The sequence below is a fragment of the Gigantopelta aegis genome, chromosome 9, assembly GCF_016097555.1.
Source record: "Gigantopelta aegis isolate Gae_Host chromosome 9, Gae_host_genome, whole genome shotgun sequence".
NCBI classification, from domain to species: Eukaryota; Metazoa; Mollusca; class Gastropoda; order Neomphalida; family Peltospiridae; genus Gigantopelta; species Gigantopelta aegis.
Window position 1 is genome coordinate 83,645,621 of NC_054707.1, and position 16,743 is coordinate 83,662,363.

Here is a 16,743-nt window from a genome sequence, read left to right on the forward strand (position 1 = left end):
GTGCCTCAGTGGGGGGGTCTCAGTGGGGGTGTGCCTCAGTGTGGGGTGCCTCAGTGGGGGTTGCTTCAGTGGGGGTTGCCTCAGTCGGGGTGTGCCTCAGTGAGGGTTGCGTCAGTGGGGGTTGCCTCAGTGGGGGATGTCTCAGTGGGGAGTGCCTCAGTGGGGAGGGTTGCCTCGGTGGCACAGAGATCGTATTGGGTGTTTTCCCGTCCCGGCCAGTGCGCTAGTCTGACAGACCAAAATTCGTCTTTCAAAAGAGAAGTACATGTTAATTATCCTTTCCTGTTTTCTCCATAGTGATATTCTAGGTGGTGACAGCGGGTATATTACAGAGAAGTACATATTAATTATCATTTGTTGTTTTCTCCATAGTGATATTCTAGGTGGTGACAGCGGGTATATTACAGAGAAGTACATGTTAATTATCATTTGTTGTTTTCTCCATAGTGGTATTCTAGGTGGTGACAGCGGGTATATTACAGAGAAGTACATGTTAATTATCCTTTGTTGTTTTCGCCATAGTGGTATTCTAGGTGGTGACAGCGGGTATATTACAGAGAAGTACATGTTAATTATCCTTTGTTGTTTTCGCCATAGTGGTATTCTAGGTGGTGACAGCGGGTATATTATAGAGAAGTACATGTTAATTACCCTTTGTTGTTTTCGCCATAGTGGTATTCTAGGTGGTGACAGCGGGTATATTACAGAGAAGTACATATTAATTTTCCTTTGTTGTTTTCGCCATAGTGGTATTCTAGGTGGTGACAGCGGGTATATTATAGAGAAGTACATATTAATTATCCTTTGTTGTTTTCTCCATAGTGGTATTCTAGGTGGTGACAGCGGGTATATTACAGAGAAGTACATATTAATTATCCTTTGTTGTTTTCTAGGTGGTGACAGCGGGTATATTACAGAGAAGTACATATTAATTATCATTTGTTGTTTTCTCCATAGTGATATTCTAGGTGGTGACAGCGGGTATATTACAGAGAAGTACATATTAATTATCATTTGTTGTTTTCTCCATAGTGATATTCTAGGTGGTGACAGCGGGTATATTACAGAGAAGTACATATTAATTATCCTTTGTTGTTTTCGCCATAGTGATATTCTAGGTGGTGACAGCGGGTATATTACAGAAAAGTACATATTAATTATCCTTTGTTGTTTTCGCCAGTGATATTCTAGGTGGTGACAGCGGGTATATTACAGAGAAGTACATGTTAATTATCCTTTGTTGTTTTCGCCATAGTGATATTCTAGGTGGTGACAGCGGGTATATTTCAGAGAAGTACATATTAATTATCATTTGTTGTTTTCGCCATAGTGATATTCTAGGTGGTGACAGCGGGTATATTTCAGAGAAGTACATGTTAATTATCATTTGTTGTTTTCTCCATAGTGATATTCTAGGTGGTGACAGCGGGTATATTACAGAGAAGTACATGTTAATTATCCTTTGTTGTTTTCGCCATAGTGGTATTCTAGGTGGTGACAGCGGGTATATTACAGAGAAGTACATGTTAATTATCCTTTGTTGTTTTCGCCATAGTGGTATTCTAGGTGGTGACAGCGGGTATATTACAGAGAAGTACATGTTAATTATCATTTGTTGTTTTCGCCATAGTGATATTCTAGGTGGTGACAGCGGGTATATTATTGAGAAGTACATGTTAATTATCCTTTGTTGTTTTCGCCATAGTGATATTCTAGGTGGTGACAGCGGGTATATTATTGAGAAGTACATGTTAATTATCCTTTGTTGTTTTCGCCATAGTGGTATTCTAGGTGGTGACAGCGGGTATATTATTGAGAAGTACATGTTAATTATCCTTTGTTGTTTTCGCCATAGTGGTATTCTAGGTGGTGACAGCGGGTATATTACAGAGAAGTACATGTTAATTATCCTTTGTTGTTTTCGCCATAGTGGTATTCTAGGTGGTGACAGCGGGTATATTACAGAGAAGTACATGTTAATTATCCTTTGTTGTTTTCGCCATAGTGGTATTCTAGGTGGTGACAGCGGGTATATTATAGAGAAGTACATGTTAATTACTCTTTGTTGTTTTCGCCATAGTGGTATTCTAGGTGGTGACAGCGGGTATATTACAGAGAAGTACATATTAATTATCCTTTGTTGTTTTCGCCATAGTGGTATTCTAGGTGGTGACAGCGGGTATATTACAGAGAAGTACATATTAATTATCCTTTGTTGTTTTCGCCATAGTGGTATTCTAGGTGGTGACAGCGGGTATATTACAGAGAAGTACATATTAATTATCATTTGTTGTTTTCTCCATAGTGATATTCTAGGTGGTGACAGCGGGTATATTACAGAGAAGTACATATTAATTATCCTTTGTTGTTTTCGCCATAGTGGTATTCTAGGTGGTGACAGCGGGTATATTACAGTAAAGTACATATTAATTATCATTTGTTGTTTACTCCATTGTGATATTCTAGGTGGTGACAGCGGGTATATTACAGAGAAGTACATATTAATTATCCTTTGTTGTTTTCGCCATAGTGGTATTCTAGGTGGTGACAGCGGGTATATTACAGAGAAGTACATATTAATTATCATTTGTTGTTTTCTCCATAGTGATATTCTAGGTGGTGACAGCGGGTATATTACAGAGAAGTACATATTAATTATCCTTTGTTGTTTTCGCCATAGTGGTATTCTAGGTGGTGACAGCGGGTATATTACAGAAAAGTACATATTAATTATCATTTGTTGTTTACTCCATAGTGATATTCTAGGTGGTGACAGCGGGTATATTACAGAGAAGTACATATTAATTATCCTTTGTTGTTTTCGCCATAGTGATATTCTAGGTGGTGACAGCGGGTATATTACAGAAAAGTACATATTAATTATCCTTTGTTGTTTTCGCCAGTGATATTCTAGGTGGTGACAGCGGGTATATTACAGAGAAGTACATGTTAATTATCCTTTGTTGTTTTCGCCATAGTGATATTCTAGGTGGTGACAGCGGGTATATTACAGAGAAGTACATATTAATTATCATTTGTTGTTTTCGCCATAGTGATATTCTAGGTGGTGACAGCGGGTATATTACAGAGAAGTACATATTATTGTTGTTTTCAAGTCATTTCAATGTACTGCTCCCAAAGCATATAAAAGTAAATTTCTAAGTTACCCCCACGAACTGACCCCTCACCCTCTACTTAAATGAGGAATTACTAGTACATGGATTTTATTGTATTCCTTTTGGAACCACTGACAGGAATAGTAAGAATCAATAAAGTAATGGGGTGAGGTGTAGCTCAGTATTATAGCACTTGCCAGATACGTTTTCCTCCCCAACCAGTGCCACAGAAAGGCTGTGGTATGTGCGGTCCTGTCTGTAGGAAGTGTGTGTAAAACGTCCCTGGGTGCTATTTGTCTGTGTGGCACCGACAGGTAGTCTCTCGCGTCATCAACGTACAATAAGTTTCAAATTAATCCAAATATTGGACACCAAATATCCATAGTTTAAAATGTGCTGCAAAGTCTTTAAAAAAAAAAAATACATTACAAATAAAAACAATAAAAAAATCAAATATATTTTTGTTTCTATATTTACTTGTCATGTCACGATGTTTGCGTCATGACGTGTCACGATGTTTGAGTCATGTCGTGTCAAGATTTTTGAGTCATGACGTGTCACGATGTTGAGTCATGACGTGTCACGATGTTTGAGTCATGACGTGTCCTGCATTCATGAATTTAGTTTGCACCTAGGTAACAATTAATAGGTGGGGTTTACTTGCACACACACACACACACACACACACACACACACACACACACACACACACACACACACACCCTCCCTCCATCAAGTGGTATTTACCTCATTGCACTAAAAACGTAACACAGGTAAAAAGAAAGCACCACAATTAAAAAAGCAAGAGAAACAAGTCTGACATTAAACAATATAGGTAAAAAGATTATCATTCTAGCAATCGACCAATAAAAGTGTTATGTTTAACATTTATATTTTAATTCTAAATGTGTCGCTTTTAGCGAGTGGGGGGGAGTCTGTGTTTGATCAATCTTCGTTTCTTACCGTGTCCCTCACTCTCTTATTCACCCTCTTTCTCTATCACTCACTCACGCTCTCGAATTCCTCCCCACCCACCCACCCACCCACCCACCCCCTCTCTCTCTCTCTTTCTCTCTCTCTCTCTCTCTCTCTCTCTCTCTCTCTCTCTCTCTCTCTCTCTCTCTCCTTTTTCTCCCTCACTTTCTTATTCACCCTCTTTCTCTCTCACTCACTCACGCTCTCGAATTCCTCCCCACCCACACACCCCTCTCTCTATTCTCTCACCCTTTTCTCCCTCACTTTCTTATTCACCCTCTTTCTCACTCACTCACGCTCTCGGATTCCTCCCCCACCCACCCACCCCTCTCTCTCCTTTTTCTCACTCACTCTCTTATTCACCTTCTTTCTCTCTCACTCACTCACGCTCTCGAGTTCCTCCCCACCCACCCACCCCTCTCTCTCTATCTCCTTTTTTTCCCTGACTCTCTTATTCACCCTCTTTATCTCTCACTCACTCACGCTCTCGAATTCCTCCCCACACACCAACCCCTCTCTCTCTCTCTCCTTTTTCTCCCTCACTCTCTTATTCACCCTCTTTCTCTCTCACTCACTCACGCTCTCGAATTCCTCCCGACCCACCCACCCTCTCTCTCTCTCTCTCTCTCTCCTTTTCTCCCTCACTCTCTTATTCACCCTCTTTCTCTCTCACTCACTCACGCTCTCGAATTCCTCCCCACCCACCCCCACCCCTGTTTCTCCTTTTTCTCCCTCACTCTCTTATTCACCCTCTTTCTCTCTCACTCACTCACGCTCTCGAATTCTTCCCCACCCATCCACCGCTCTCTCTCCTTTTTCTCCCTCACTCTCTTATTCACCCTCTCGAATTCCGTTCCCCTCTCTTCCCCTTCTCTCCCTCTCTTTTTATTTATATCTCTCTCTCTCTCTCTCTCTCTCTCTCTCTCTCTCTCTCTCTCTCTCTCTCTCTCTCTCTCTCTCTCTCTCTCAACTCATCAGCATACATAATAAATGCATGCCTATATACAATATGTACAGTATAATGGTGGGGAGTGATTTTTACATAATATGGTAAATGTCAAAAACACAATACAAATATAACTGTACAATATAATACTAGATTAAATCAAATTATTTCTTAAATTATTTGCCCGAATTAAATATTTCCCAAGGTTCTTGAGATTTCCGTCGGTTTTGCTCAAATGCGAAAAACTTTTTCCATAATGATGGAGGGGGAAGTGACCCCTTACTCCCACAACCACCACCCCCCACCCCACCCCCCACCCCCCACCCCGTCTTTCGTACGGTTAAGCTCATTGCTCGTGAATGTCCGACTTATGTCGAACACTAGGCCTACTTATCCGTCGAAATATTATATAGCTGATGACAAAGATGTAGCTCCCCAGTTTTGTAAACTCGAAGTATTTTGCTGTCAAAACTTTAAAACAAAATGAATGAATGAATTGTTACGCTACCTATTTCAGAAAATTTACCAATCGATATAATGGGGCCTGATCGGGGTTGTTGAAGAAGGCACAGGTGTGAAATGTGATATCCACCTAAATAATGTATCGGAAAGCTCTCATAATAGAAATATTACTGAAGTTGAATGAATGAATGTTTAACGACACCCCAGCACGAAAAATACATAGGCTATTATGTGTCAAACTATGGTAATGCAAAAAAATAAGGTGATGATCAACATCAATATAAAAATTCAAGATTTAAATAAAAACAGTGTAAAGAACTGTGCAAAAATACAAAATACTCAAAATTTCACAAAGAGAATGTTACAGCCCTGCACCACGGTGAAGTTACAGCACGCGCAGGGGTTCTCAAAGAGAATGTTACACCCCTGTACCACCGCGAGGTTACAGCACGCGCAGGGGTTCTCAAAGAGAATGTTACACCCCTGTACCACGGTGAGGTTACAGCACGCGCAGGGGTTCTCAAAGAGAATATTACACCCCTGTACCTCGGTGAGGTTACAGCACGCGCAGGGGTTCTCAAAGAGAATGTTACACTCCTGTACCACGGTGACGTTACAGCACGCGCAGGGGTTCTCAAAGAGAATGTTACACTCCTGTACCACGGTAAGGTTACAGCACGCGCAGGGGTTCTCAAAGAGAATGTTACACGCCTGTACCACGGTAAGGTTACAGCACGCGCAGGGGTTCTCAAAGAGAATGTTACACTCCTGTACCACGGTGACGTTACAGCACGCGCAGGGGTTCTCGAAGAGAATGTTACACGCTTGTACCACGGTATGGTTACAGCACGCGCAGGGATTCTCAAAGAGAATGTTACACGCCTGTACTACGGTAAGGTTACAGCACGCGCAGGGGTTCTCAAAGAGAATGTTACACGCCTGTACCACGGTAAGGTTACAGCACGCGCAGGGGATTACTGAAGTTAACCCAATTGACAAATTTTCACTATTTACAGTAATAAAAAATAGACATGAAACTTTTCCAAAATTAATATTTTAAATGTCTTACTGGTACATGAAAAATTTACAGATTTTTATATATATATAAATAAAATATTATTTTATTAAATAATATTTATACTGCATTATTAAAGGGACATTCCTGAATTGCTGCAATTTTTAAGATGTTATCGACTAACAGAAACTTTTTGACGAGTGTAATTACATATCAAATATATTTTTCTGCATAAAATATTAGTGGCCGTATATTAAACGTGTTTCTGATCGTTTCATTTTTTCCTAAAAAAGATTTTTTCGTGCGTACGAAATTATTTTAAGACAAAATCCAATTTGGGCTTCTTACAAATATTAAGACGACCAGAAACACATTAAATATACAGACACTGATATTCTAAACAAGAAAATATATTTAATATGTAAGTTTAATCGTAGAAATATTTATTAGTCTGAAACATCTTACAATGCAGCAAACTCAGGAATGTCCCTTTAAGATAGTAAAACCTTAGGGCCATTCAAATATTACGTAAGGGGGTGGGTGGATGTATGTACAGACGTTTGGTAGCTTTACATGGGATGGGTGTACTGAACAACATTACGTAACGCACTTTTTTATTACTAAAATATTTTACCTTCTCATAAATACTGTTACGGCAACAGTGTCTAACGTAGGAAGTTATAGCTATAGTTCTTCCCACAGGGAACGCCTTTTTCATACTATGAAATTTATTACACATTATTTATTTCTAAGCGATTGCTTTCTAAACTGCACACAAAAATAGTACCAAAAAATAATTATTTCCGAAACACTTTTACTTTTCTTGTTAAGTAAAACCAAACTGAAATTATTTACACAAAAACATCATTTTGTAGGAGAATGGGACAAACTATAGATGTAAACACACAATGATGATTATCAATCGAGTTGAAATACATGCTTATCTGCGTCTGAACTGAACTGAAATTTATTTACACTCAGGCCGTAGTCTACGGCATATGAGGATATATATACATACAGCAGTCAATATAATTGTAACAATATGGTGGGTGTACATAAATGTACATAAATACAATAAATACATATTAATAAATACAAAAAATACACAGAATATCAGCCAGAGGATTTGAAAGTATTCATAATTAGATTATAAAATATAGAAAGTTTTCTAAGGACACCAGCTTTCTTAGAGTTGAATAATTTATAAAATTTATATATATTTGGTTTAGACTGACAGAAAGATGGTAAGTAGCGCTTTCTTTCATTCTTAAAAAACAAACGTAAATATAAAATGAAACTCATCTCCGATATTGTAATTATTACACAATGGACATGTTCTATTTTGTAGTGGTACATTTTTCCATCTGCCCGTTTCAATTGGAAGATTATGGTTTGATAATCTGAAGCGTAATAATGGACACCAATGTTTTCTCTCTATAATTGTGATGTACATGTATGTCTCAAATTCAACAGTATTTTTAAATAATTTATAATTTGAAGCTTTGGATGAGTTTGGATGATTGTAAGTATTGATCCGTAAGCTTTGTATTAATATACGTTTTCAACATGGAAGCACTAGTAATAGCATTGCATTGTGATAACCATATATATGTACAACCAATATCATCTAAAACAGATTTAACATACATAATCCGTTTGTGATTATAGAAGTTATTATTAACATCATTCAGTAATAATGTGTACACCAATAATGACAACTTGGACTGTTTTCCAGTAATTAGTCGATACCAGAAAATGATCATTCTTATTTTTACGGTAATATATACCGGGTAACGTCCAAGTTCTCCATATAATATATACAATGGTGTAGATTTCCTTACAGGTAATAACAATTTTATGAACTGGTTACATAATTTTTCAGTTAATTACAAATTTTCAAAACCCCATATTTCGCTGCCATATAATAGGACTGGTAAAACCATGCAGTCAAATAATTTTAGTTGGCACTGGATAGAAATATTATGACATCTGCCTTGTCGTAGAATAAAAAACATAGCCTTTTGTGCTTGTGTATATAACATGTTTCTTGCCTTAGTAAATCTATTCGATTTGTGAAATAGAATACCAAGATATTTATAACTTTCTACGTCATGAAGCTTTGATTTTCCAAGGTAAAACACCTTTTTGTAATCTTTCTTGTTCCCACTAAAGATTAAGACCTTTGTCTTGTTACAATTTACTGTTAGTTTCCATTTCGTGCAATACGAATCAAATATATTCAGAGAGTTTTGCATATCTTGGTAATTATCTGCAAGGACTACAGGGTCATCAGCATAGAGTAAAACAAAAAGAACAATTGACGTATGGATTAAAGAATCACTGAATAAGTCGCCTATGTCACTGGCCTAGGTAGGATTTTATATGACCCCCCCCCCCCCCCCCCCATATAAAATCCTGGGGACGCCAATGGCGCAGATATGCATGTCTTGTATATGCAGGTAACCCATACGGGGGGGGGGGGGGGGCACACTATGTATGAATGTATGATTTTATAAAATTTAATAGTTTAAAAAAGAGATTTGATTGACCCCGTGCCCTCCCCCCACCCCTCCCCCCACGCCACTGTTCAGCGCTTTCCCAAATCAAATAAATCAGTTTATTCATAAGTACATAACCAGCACCTTAAAATTATATTATACCCATAGCATATCTTGTTTGGAAATGGGGGAGGTCTCCAAGCTTTAAATATTTTTAAAAAATTGTGGAGTGTATGGTTTAGCGTTACAGGGGGAGGGAGGGTGTCTAATTTTGACAACAATATCTGAACGGCCCCTTAGGCTGTATCCATTTTCCTTCTTGGATTTGTAATTTTTTGTTATTAAAGTATACAATTAAAGTTTGTTTTGTTTAACGACGCCATTAGAGCACATTGATTTATTAATCATCGTTTATTGGATGTCAAACATTTGGTAATTTCGACATATAGTCTCAAAGAGAAAACCCACTACTTTTTCCCATTAGTACCAAGGGATCTTTTATGCACTATCCCACAGACCGGATAGCACATACCACGGTCTTCGATATACCAGTCGTGGTGCACTGCCTGGAACGAGAAATAGCCCAATGGACCCACCAACGGGGATCGATCCCAGACCGACCGCGTATCAAGCAAGCGCTTTACCACTGGTCTAAAATATTCATAATGAAATAATTTAAAAAAATGATTTATGTGTATGTATAGTACTTTGTATTCTGGGACTAATGCAGCCTAATGTAGCCTAAAGAATGTCGGACTTCTTCCCGACATCCGATATTAAAGCTGCAGTGTCTGGAATATTTTTATTATTTAAGCATTTAGAATAGATGATCCAGTTCTGTTTGGTACATAAAAGGCCGACCACATCGCTATAGTTTCGCAATACTCGCCTATCTACATTATCTAGGTCAACTGCAAACCCAATGGCCAGCTTGTTTTTCTTCAATTAGCGGGACGCCAGTAGAACTGGGACTTTACTTGATTTGCGCAGGCGCTGAGCTTCTCACGTGATTTTGAACAAATTTAACTGTCTTGATTGAGGGTCGTCTCATACCTCCAAAATATATTTATATCCATAGAGGTATGGTACAATACCTTTTCAGGGGTCGGTGGGGGACATGCCTTGAAATTTTGACAGTGATCAGCGGTTGGCATACGCGTTACATGTAAGGGGGGGGGGGGGGTAATAATTACGTAACGCTCTAGGGGTAGAGGAAGAGGGCGGTATGTTCGATATACGTAACATTTATGAAGACTATATGTTATTTCTATTCATTACTTAGACCTAAAAATGTAGTGGGTTTTTTAATGCGCGGTCAGTCTAGGATCGATCCCCATCGGCGGGATTGCTCCAGCCAGTGCGCCATGACTGGTATATAAAAGGCCATGGTATGTGATATCTTTTCTGTGGGATGGTACATATAAATGATCCCTTGCTAAAAACGTATAGACTGCGTTGAACGAAGTTTATATGGGACCATTTTTTTTTTTTTTTTTTTCTCTTGGTCAGGGAAGGGTTTCGACCCCCAATACCCTCCCCCATGCACATGCGCCCGTTTCCTCTCTTAGATTATATGTCAAAATTACCAAACGTTTGACATCAAAAAGCAGATGATTATTAAATCAACATGCTCTAACATTGATGTCGTTAAACAAAACAAACTAACTTTACCCTTTCCAAACGAAATAATATTTATTTGAATATGTCGATTTTACCACACGTAAAATTAAAAAGTGAAAACGGTCATTTTCTACTTTATTATATTTTATTAAAAATATATACATGATCAATGTGTTATACAAACTAAACTTTGAAAGTTCTACTAACACTTTATAAAATATTAATTCTTCAATAGGAAGGTACGATTGTCGATAGTACGTTGTCAAGATCAAAACGAAATAATAGTACGTATCCTCAACCGAACGTTCTTTGTATAGCGCAAGAATTCTCATTTAATTTTTTGAGACGAACACTACAATTTCAAATCCGCAAACACACCTGTTAAATTAAATTGACAACAGGCTGTCGTTTGTGGTTTTCCGAGCAATGGCCGCACAGGCGACGAATCGAGCGTATACTTTTGACGTTCTCCGTTCATAGCGAACACACGATTTTTTTTAAAGTACAGTTGAACTTGTATTTCATATTTGTGCATGATATTATTATATGGTAACCAGACACTGTAACTTTAAAATCTCCATTTCTATGGGACATTAGTTTCCCTTATGGGGCCTCTTTGTCGGTGTTTCGGACGCTTGCATAGTACTCATTCTGAAAAGTCAGCTGTACCGAGATGACGTTTAGAAGGAATTTCCTTGATGACGTCACCGATAAATACCCCATCTTTTCTATCTCCACTTAATGAGAGTTCCCATTTTTGTTTACGACAAATATCGTAAATCATGACACACTAAGAGATCTTTACAATACCTTCGAAAATCTCTCGTATCTTATATCTACGACATTCGTATTTTGCTCTCAACTAGCTACGATATGTCGTAGCTAAGATGGCTTCGAAAATACGTGCCCAGGGCCCATATTTTCGAAGCTATCTTAGCCTACGAAATCGTGAAATCATCGTAAGCTATGACGTCACTATGGCGTACGCTGTAGTGACGTCACAACCTACGACGGTTTTACGATTTCGTAGCGCTAAGATGGCTTCGAAAATAGGGCCCCAGGCCCGTAGGAGCGCTATCTAGAGTTGGGGGCGCACAATCTGTGATTGGAGGGTTACAGTCTGTAGTAGACGGGGGTGGGCACAGTCTGTAGTGGACGTGGGTGGGGCACAGTCTGTAGTGGACGGGGGTGGCGCACAGTTTGTAGTGGACGGGGTGGGCACAGTCTGTAGTGGACGGGGGTGGGGCACAGTCTGTAGTGGACGGGGGTGGGGCACAATTTGTAGTGGACGGGGGCGTGGCACAGTCTGTAGTGGACGGGGGTGGGGCACAGTCTGTAGTGGACGGGGGCGTGGCACAGTCTGTAGTGGACGGGGGTGGGGCACAGTCTGTAGTGGACGGGGGTGGGGCACAGTCTGTAGTGGACGGGGGTGGGCACAGTCTGTAGTGGACGGGGGTGGGGCACAGTCTGTAGTGGACGGGGGTGGGGCACAGTCTGTAGTAGACGGGGGTGGGCACAGTCTGTAGTGGACGTGGGTGGGGCACAGTCTGTAGTGGACGGGGGTGGCGCACAGTTTGTAGTGGACGGGGTGGGCACAGTCTGTAGTGGACGGGGGTGGGGCACAGTCTGTAGTGGACGGGGGTGGGGCACAATTTGTAGTGGACGGGGGCGTGGCACAGTCTGTAGTGGACGGGGGTGGGGCACAGTCTGTAGTGGACGGGGGCGTGGCACAGTCTGTAGTGGACGGGGGTGGGGCACAGTCTGTAGTGGACGGGGATGGGGCACAGTCTGTAGTGGACGGGGATGGGGCACAGTCTGTAGTGGACGGGGGTGGGGCACAGTCTGTAGTGGACGGGGGTGGGGCCATATTTAATCTTTAGGCCTATTTGTCTTCGTTTATATAGAGTTGGACAAAAAAGCGAACAGCCTCGAGCTCAAGTACGCCTGGAGTTGGGTATTTGTTTTCGTTTTTTGTTTTTTATCTTTTTTATTTTTATTTTATTTTATTTTTGTGAGGGGTATGGGGTGGGGTTATTGTTTGTTTGGTTTGGGCGGGGGCTATAACTAAGCTGGTATAGAATTATCATCGACATAACAACATAATGCAGTGTTAGAGTTAGTGTTGTTTACAGTATGTTGTGATACATTTTCTGAGTATGCTGGTTCAGTTATATCGTTGACAAAACGGCTACAAATATAACATCGTCGTTATAGAAGTCTGGGCTTTCCCATTCCCGGAAAAGTTAACTGTGAAAGCGGCACGTATTTGCCCGTGTGAAATCGATAGATACCACAACGTCAGTTTGCAGCTAACAACCGCCCCAAGTTCAGCTAGCAAACGTTTCGCTACCGTTCGCGAACTATTTGATTCGTTCCCATCGTAGCCATTTGGTTTAACGTGAAGCGCATATACCAGTCTAGCGGACGTTTTTCCGCTCGGTCTGGCTGAACGCAGTCCAGATATATTGTCTTACATCACTAACAACTGGTATATTGTCTTACATCACTAACAACTACAAATAATTCCACTCATGGGTGGAAATTTCCACTAGAGTCTAGAAATTTGCAATCTCTCATTTCCGAAAAGTGTCATATCTCTTTTCGTGCTGGCAAAGTGTTTGAGTAACTAATATCAAGCCATGTGAAGTAACTACATTTGAGAAAAAGTTAGAATTTGCTTTGTTTAACGACACCACTAGAGCACATTGCTTCATTAATCATCAGCTATTGGATGTTAAAACATTTGGTAATTTTAACTTGTAGAAAGAAAAACCACCACATGTTTTTTTCATTAGTAGAAACGATTCTTTTATATGCACCATTTCACAGACAGAATAGCACATATGACGGCCTTTGGTGTACCAGTGTTGGTGCGCTGGTTAGAACGGGAAATAACCCAGTGGGCCCACACCGACCCAACATCAACGGAATTACAAAATGAAGTTTTTAAAAGCAGTGAGTCTAACTGAAATAAAATGAGATCAAATTTAGATGACTATTATTAATTGTATGTCCTCACATTCAAAGGAAAATCAATAAATAATGTTGGGCATTATATACAACTTTGAATCATATCGACTTTTAGAACGACTGTAACACAACCCCGTATACCTACTTTAACAAACATTGTTACATGTATAAATAATGTAACACGCTTTCATGCCATAACTCATCAGCATACACACACACACACACACACACACACACACACACACACACACACACACACACACACACACACACACACACACTCACTCTCAAAACCAACTATCAAAATAATGGTGTTGCCAAGCAAACATTCCTTTCTTTTCTTTCATTACGAATCCGTGTCTGCTTGTCTGTATGCCATGAGATGGTTTCGATTAAAACTACACCATAATCGTCGTTTCGAAATGTCCAGTAATATGATCTACCCAGTTGTTAGAGAAGTGTGTGAACAGTACTGGAAACGTTTATGTTTATTTACTGCCTTAACTCATCAGCATACATAATAAATACATGTCTATATACTATATGCACAGTATAATGGTGGGTGTGACTTTTACATGATATGGTAAATGTCAAAAACACAATACAAATATAACTGTATAATATAAAACTAGATTAAATAAAAAAAAATCTTAAATTATTTGCCCGAATTAAATATTTCCCAAGGTTCATGAGCTTTTTAATGTTTTCAGTGGTTGAAATAGCTTGAAAACACCAGGTCGTCTGTAATAATACGCTTTAAGAAAAGTAGTGGGACGTGACCGCTATCAATAGATCAGCAACATTCGATATGTTGATATGAGCAATGCTCGTGAAATGTCACATTGAGAATACAGTTATCATTACTGGGCTACCCCGTTCCTAGAGAATTGTCTACTGTACACTCTTCAGTGTCAGGACCGGACTCGGTGGCGTCGTGGTTAGCCCATCGGTCTACAGGCTGGTAGGTAATGGGTTCGGATCCCAGTCTAGCCATGGGATTTTTAATCCAGATTCCGACTCCAAACCCTGAGTGAGTGCTCCGCAAGGCCCAATGGGTAGGTGTAAACCACTTGCACCGGCCAGTGATCCATAACTGGTTCAACAAAGGCCATGGTTTGTGCTATCCTGCCTGTGGGAAGCGCAAATAAAAGATCCCTTGCTGTTAATCGGAAAGAGTAGCCCATGTAGTGTCGACAGCGGGTTTCCTCTCAAAATCTGTGTGGTCCTTAACCATATGTCTGACGCCATATAACCGTAATAAAAATGTGTTGAGTGCGTCGTTAAATAAAACATTTCTTTCTTTCTTTCTTTCTTCAGTGTCAGTTGACCTATTGATAGAACACGGCGTAGTCCGTTTCATGTTTAACATGGAGTGTTTCACAGCTGATTTCAGTTTTAAAATTATATTGGCTTCTTATTTGTTTTTTCTTGTTTTCAATTGCATGGGTTTTTTTTCTTTTTCTTTTCATTTACACACACGCACACACACACACACACGCACACATATATGTGTGCGTGTGTGTGTGTATGTATGTGTGGTAAGTGTGTATGTATGTATGTATGTGTGTGTGTGTGTATGTATGTATGTATGTATATGTGTGTATGTATATATATGTGTGTGTGTGTATATATATATATATACATGCATACACACATACATACACATATACACACACACATACATACACATATACACACACATACACATAAACACATACATACACATATGCACACATACATATGCATACATACACACACACACATAAACACACATACACACACATACACACATACATACACATATATATGTGAGGCCAGAAAGGATTTAATTATCCCCTGCGCCAGTGCGTTAATATCTATGCATTAACAGTCAACCTCGACATACATACAATATATAATATTCATACATCAATACATGCTAGCCAGTGCCAGGTCTGCCCACTGTTTCATGCAAGTAAGCGGGATCGACCGCGTAGATTGTAGGCCCTATGCATATGGTTGAGTTAAAAGAGCTTCCTTTTTATGGAAGCTTCGATAGCTCAGAGCGTATCGTGGTTAGTCTTGCAATTTGCGGGCGAATCGGTGCCACAGGTTCGAGTCCCAGCAACGGCATGGGACAATGTGTGAGGCCAGAAAGGATTTAATTATCCCCTGCGCCAGTGCGTTAATATCTATGTATGTAATAGTCAACTTCGACATACATACAATATATAGATATTCATACATCAATACATACTAGCCAGTGCCAGGTCTGCCCACTGTTTCATGCAATTAAGCGGGATCGACCGCGTAGATTGTAGGCCCCATGCATATGGTTGAGTTAAAAGAGCTTCCTTTTTATGGAAGCTTCGATAGCTCAGAGCGTATCGTGGTTAGTCTTGCAATTTGCGGGCGAATCGGCGCCACAGGCTCGAGTCCCAGCAACGGCATGGGACAATTTGTGAGGCCAGAAAGGATTTAATTATCCCCTGCGCCAGTGCGTTACTATCTATGTATGTAATAGTCAACCTCGAGATACATACAATATATAGATATTCATATATCAATACATACATACATACATACATACATACATACTAGCCAGTGCCATGTCTGCCCACTGTTTCGTGCACGTAAGCGGGATCGACCGTGTAGATTGTAGGCCCCATGCATGTGGTTGAGTTAAAGAACATCCTTTTTATGGATGCCTCGATAGCTCAGAGCGCATCGTGGTTACTCTCGCAATTTGCGGGCGATTCGGTGTCACAGGTTCGAGTCCCAACAACGGCATGGGACAATTTGTGAGGCCAGAAAGGATTTAATTATCCCCTGTGCCAGTGCGTTAATATCTATGTATGTAACAGTCAACCTCGACATACAATATATAGATATTCATCCATCCATCCATCCATACATACATACATACAAGTACATGTATATAGGGTTCTAAATGAAGGCATTGTAGGAGTAGTTTGTGCATTGTTTGTCATTGCAACTACTAATAATTGCGAGTAGAAAGATAGAAACGTTTTATTTTCAGGCCAGTTAATTTTCACCGAACGTCTCCATCGGATTTGCTCGAATGCGAAGATTTTTTCAGAACGATGGTGGGGGGAAGTGACCCCTGACTCTCCCATCTCCCTACCACCCTCCGCCACCCGT